The following is a 6,000-nucleotide window of genomic DNA, read 5'->3' as shown; positions in this document are numbered from 1 at the left end:
TCATAATACATCCCATCTACAGACGGACATACAGACATTGCTGTACCATAATACGTCCCATCTACAGACGGACATACAGACATTGCTGTACCATAATACGTCCCATCTACAGACGGACATACAGACATTGCTGTACCATAATACATCCCATCTAAAGACAGGTATATAACATGTTCAATTGGTAATGCACGACAGACGAAACACAATGATGTATGCAGACCAACAGCAATAATCACTCAGGTAAAAATGCATCCCTAGAGAGTCAGGTACATGTAATCTACTGTTAATTCTGTAGGTAACTGTATGTGAACTGGTACAATACCGGCAGCTATAACTCATGTCTTTGACTACAAACCAAATTGACAACATTCAAACAACATTTAATAGGTGAAATAACATCATTAGCGAGAGCTGTATTATAATTTACATAGTCTAAGGGAGATAACTGTAAAATCTGCCTTCATGCTCTTTACATGAACTAAACTTTTTAAAGTAAAAATGAATACTTCTCTGACTCTTCTCAGGGCGATGACACCCACTGTTTGCTACACCCCAGCAATTTTCAATAAAGTGTTCAGTCTCCAACAGCAGGCAATGAAGGGATATCCAGTGAAGAAAATTTTTTCTGCCCATTCATACAAGTCCCTAAAAAATAAATGATAATTTATAACCCAAATTAAGAAAGTAAATGAGGCTTAAATGATCGAGACACATATGTTGCCAGCTGGTAAATGTCAAGACACTCGGGAGAAATGAGTCCCTACATGAAATCCCTGTTTAAAGTGAGTGGTACCTACTATAACCCCCTGTACACATTATGTATTCGAGGGTGGGTGAGCCATTCTTGCAACCAGAAACACAAACTGTGTACTCCTTCCTTAAAAGTGCCACCTCAAAGCATGAAATAATTAAAATGGTGACAAAGAATGAACTTTGCTTTACGTCCCATCTACAGACAGACATTGCTGTGTCACAATACATCCCATCTACAGACAGACATTGCTGTACCATAATACATCCCATCTACAGACAGACACACAGACATTGCTGTACCATAATACGTCCCATCTACAGACAGACACACATACATTGCTGTACCATAATACATCCCATCTACAGACATACATACAGACATTGCTATACCATAATCCATCCCATTTACAGACAGACACACAGACATTGCTGTACCATAATACGTCCCATCTACAGACAGACACACAGACATTGCTGTGTCACAATACGTCCAATCTACAGACAGACACACAGACATTGCTGTACCATAATATGTCCTATCTACACAAACACACAGACATTGCTGTACCATAATACGTCGCATCTACAGAGAGACAAACAGACATTGCTGTGTCACAATATGTCCCATATACAGACAGACACACATACATTGCTGTACCATAATATATCCCATCTACAGACAGACACACAGACATTGCTGTACCATAATACGTCCCATATACAGACAGACACACAGGCATTGCTGTGTAATAATACGTCCCATCTACAGACAGACACACAGACATTGCTGTACCATAATACGTCCCATCTACAGACAGACACACAGACATTGCTGTACCATAATACGTCCCATCTACAGAGAGACAAACAGACATTGCTGTGTCACAATATGTCCCATCTACAGACAGACACACATACATTGCTGTACCATAATATATCACATCTACAGACAGACACACAGACATTGCTGTACCATAATATATCCCATCTACAGACAGACACACAGACATTGCTGTACCATAATACGTCCCATATACAGACAGACACACAGGCATTGCTGTGTAATAATACGTCCCATCTACAGACAGACACACAGACATTGCTGTACCATAATACGTCCCATCTACAGACAGACACACAGACATTGCTGTACCATAATACGTCCCATCTACAGACAGACATACAGACATTGCTGTACCATAATACGTCCAATCTACAGACAGACACACAGACATTGCTGTACCATAATACGTCCCATCTACAGACAGACACACAGACATTGCTGTACCATAATACGTCCCATCTACAGACAGACACACAGACATTGCTGTACCATAATACGTCCCATCTACAGACAGACATACAGACATTGCTGTACCATAATACGTCCCATCTACAGACAGACACACAGACATTGCTGTACCATAATACGTCCCATCTACAGACAGGTATATAACATGTTCAATTGGTAATGCACGACAGACGTAACACAATGATGTATGCAGACCAACAGCAATAATCACTCAGGTAAAAATGCATCCCTAGAGAGTCAGGTACATGTAATCTACTGTTAATTCTGTAGGTAACTGTATGTGAACTGGTACAATACAGGCAGCTATAACTCATGTCTTTGACTACAAACCAAATTGACAACATTCAAACAACATTTAATAAGTTAAATAACATCATTAGCAAGAGCTGTATTATAATTTACATAGTCTAAGGGAGATAACTGTAAAATCTGCCTTCATGCTCTTTACATGAACTAAACTTTTTCCAATAAAAATGAATACTTCTCTGACTCTTCTCAGGGCAATGACACCCACTGTTTGCTACACCCCAGCGATTTTCAATAAAGTGTTCAGTCTCCAACAGCAGGCAATGATGGGATAGTCAGTTAAGAAAATTTCTTCTGCCCATTCATACAAGTCCCTAAAAAATAAATGATAATTTATAACCCAAATTGAGAATGTAAATGAGGCTTAGATGATCGAGACACATATGTTGCCAGCTGGTAAATGTCAAGACACTCGGGAGAAATGAGTCCCTACATGAAATCCCTGTTTAGAGTGAGTGGTACCTACTATAACCCCCTGTACACATTATGTATTCGGGGGTGGGTGAGCCGTTCTTGCAACCAGAAACACAAACTGTGTACTCCTTCCTTAAAAGTGCCACCTCAAAGCATGAAATAATTAAAATGGTGGCAAAGAATGAACTTTGCTGAATACGTGGGCACTTACTAGATGACAGTGACAAAACGAAGATGACGTCGACTACTGTGTTAGTTTGTGACAACCAAAACCTAGCTCAGACTTATTTTTAAATATCATCTTTGAATTACGTAACAAGAAGACTTGATTTATTTCTTCAAGAGATTATAAATACAGTGTATATTTTTTTTTTCTTTTCTTAATTATTTGCTAGCAGTTAATATGGTTATTAGGTACAGTATATATACTATGTGTTAGTAAGTTTAATAATGAATGTTTGAAATCTAAGAACTTGTTTTAAATAAAAAAGTTTTCAAATGATTAATCAAAAAAAATAATTTGATAGCTGGCCAAGTGACCAGGAAGTAGCAACAACCGCGCTCGCTAGATTGCGCATCATGTTCTATTTTTATTTCTACTGGAAAAGTGGGACGAGGTTCCAGTCCCTGTTTTTTACGGGCTAATATGGATAAACCTAGAGCCTACGAATGATGCGAAGTTGATATTTAGCGTATCTCACGTGATTAGGCACATTCCAGAAAATCCCTTTGAGATTGAAGGGTTAAGTAATATTTAGAGTATCCTTGAACGAGTGTATCTTCCGATACCAGTCGAGGGGGCGGAGCCCCCGAGACTGGTATCGGAAGATGCACGGGTTCAAGGTTACTCTAAATGTTTTCTATCATTGCGCTCAGAAATCATTGCATCATCCTTAATTATAAAACTGTACTCTAACAAGGAACTGCGTGACCAAAATTTAGACCAATCAAAACTCATTATCGAAATGGCATGTTTATCCGATACGGTCGAATAAAACGCTTGTCACTTTTTAAGCAATAACCACCATGGACGATGGCTTGGAATTTTTGCTCTCACAGTTTGCAGAATCCGTATATAGAAAATCAGATACATGTTAAAGATTCGTTGCAAAGTATGACGCTCGATCTACCGGGACTAAAAAACGAACCTCATGGATTTCGATATAGGAGATATTTTGGACATGATGGAGACTGATTTGAGTGCGCCAAATTTCTCCAGTCCTGAGGTCGAGATGAAAAATGAACGATTTGAACCGGTGTCCGATGATGAAATTCAGCATTTGATAGACTCACAAAAAATCTTAACACTCGTAAAAATACTAAATGGGCAATTGAAACGTTCAACAAGTGGCGTGCCGCACGGGGCAATGTCCCATTTTTGACCGAGATGAATTACTGGATGCAACGATTTGTGTTGAAGTAAGAAAACAAGAAGACAGCTCGGAATATCCAATACGTTTATTTGAGTTTGTTTTATTGATAATTAAATGGACTAGTTTGTTTATATTGTTTCTCCTCCAATGTAAGGTCAAATGTCATTGAGATTGTCGATGCACCCTGACATGCTCTATCTTGATAGAGTATGGTTGTTAGAGCACAACAAGTCATGGTGTATCAAAAATAAAAACACAGTGATCATCAAAGGAAAAACACCACAGCAATGATACAAGCAGAGCGAATACATGTATTACATTGACTTAACGGTGAAATATGAAACAAAGAGTGACATATTAATAAATTTTATGCATAAATAAATTATACTGAGGTCAAACATGGACGATAATTGCCCGTGTTCATATAGTATTTGATTGATTTCAATATCCAAGGAAAGATAACTCTCAATATTAACGTACACACAACGTACCGGAAGTATACACTAATACACTGTTTATACATCACATGTGAGTGAATCTTTATTTTCATCAGAATCTTTTCCATCACACTCACAGACCAGGTCCCCATACCCCTACCAGTGTCAATCTGTGACTGATAGTAGTGCGGTATTCAATTTGATATAGTCTAGGCTAGAGGAAATTCGAAATATAGTGACATATTTCTTCCTCACTGAATTAGCTGGATTTTTAGTGTTTAAAGAAAAGTGGAGTATGGACTGGGGGGGGGGGGGAGCTAAAAATGCTATTTGCCAAATTTTCAACAATATTAATGACAAGGCAAGAAAAATTTAAAAGGGGTCTTAAGCTATACAGATGATACAATTTTCACTTGCAAGTTGCAGTGCCACTAGTTTCACTTAGTGACTTACTTACAGATAAATAAAGTAACTTACAGACAAATATTTTATTCATCTATCATTTCATTTCATTTTTTTTAATATCATGGTTTGTACTTGAAGTGCCATTGGGACATTATTGGTGTTGCAGAAAAATCTGATCATTGCAGTTTTTAAATTTCTGAATTCTGAAAAAATAAAAATAACTAAATAATAAACATTTCAACCATTCATTCTCAAACAGATTCTGATACCACTCAACCCCCAGACTGGCTAGTGACTAGTGAGTTAATCTGCTTCTGTCAGTTCTGATGTAACCCAGCCCCCAGACTGGCCAGAGAGTCCAGTGTTTCGGTAAATTCTGATAATGATACAACTCAGCTTCTCTCCCCCTCCCTCGACAGCTCTACCAGAAGTTCTCGGGGAAAAGACTTGCTGATGTTTAATAAATCAGTTTTCCTATTAGTTTTACTTTTGCTCCTGTTCACCAGTTCATTAAGCTATGGCCCAATCTGATTAAATTTAAGATATTTGATCCGCTCCGTATACCTCTTTCTTTCCTGTATCTGTGAAGTCCAGAGGTGAGATATATTTTTTCCAAAACAACTAAGAATGTTCATGGAACAATTTAGTATCAATTGTTTTCCTTTCTATGTTGTATGCCTATTTCAAGAAATAACTTTGGGTCACTTTTTAATGTGAAATGGAACATTTTCCGTTTTTGACAACCTGACTGTAGGGGTGTTTAAGACACTATACCTCATTTTCTGTAAGAAAGTGGAGTAAAAGGAATTCAGATTTGGATTCAGCATAATCAAAATTGGTAATTACACCTGATTTTTATTGATTTGGGTAATGATGTTTCAAGAAATAAAGTTGGGTCACTTTTTGATGTGAAATGAAACATTTTCCATTTTTGTCAACCTGACGGTAGGGGTGTTTAAGACACTATACCTCATTTTCTATAAGAAATTGGAGTAAAAGG

At 37.6% G+C, this 6,000-nt stretch overlaps 1 long non-coding RNA gene across 1 annotated transcript in view; it reads right to left on the bottom strand.

Moving 5' to 3' along the window:
• Window positions 1-396: 396 nt before the first annotated feature.
• Window positions 397-6,000, bottom strand: part of LOC130047730 (uncharacterized) — a 36,530-nt gene continuing 30,926 nt past the window's right edge. The window contains exons 3-4 of the long non-coding RNA XR_008796548.1: window positions 2,547-2,685; window positions 397-645 (exon numbers count right to left, since the gene is read on the bottom strand). This is a non-coding gene — a long non-coding RNA (uncharacterized LOC130047730). The remainder of the gene's footprint in view (window positions 646-2,546; window positions 2,686-6,000) is intronic.

The sequence above is a fragment of the Ostrea edulis genome, chromosome 7 (genome assembly GCF_947568905.1).
Source record: "Ostrea edulis chromosome 7, xbOstEdul1.1, whole genome shotgun sequence".
Lineage (NCBI taxonomy): Eukaryota > Metazoa > Mollusca > Bivalvia > Ostreida > Ostreidae > Ostrea > Ostrea edulis.
Note: the sequence above shows the minus strand (reverse complement) of the source record. Positions and strands in the feature narration are given on the sequence as shown.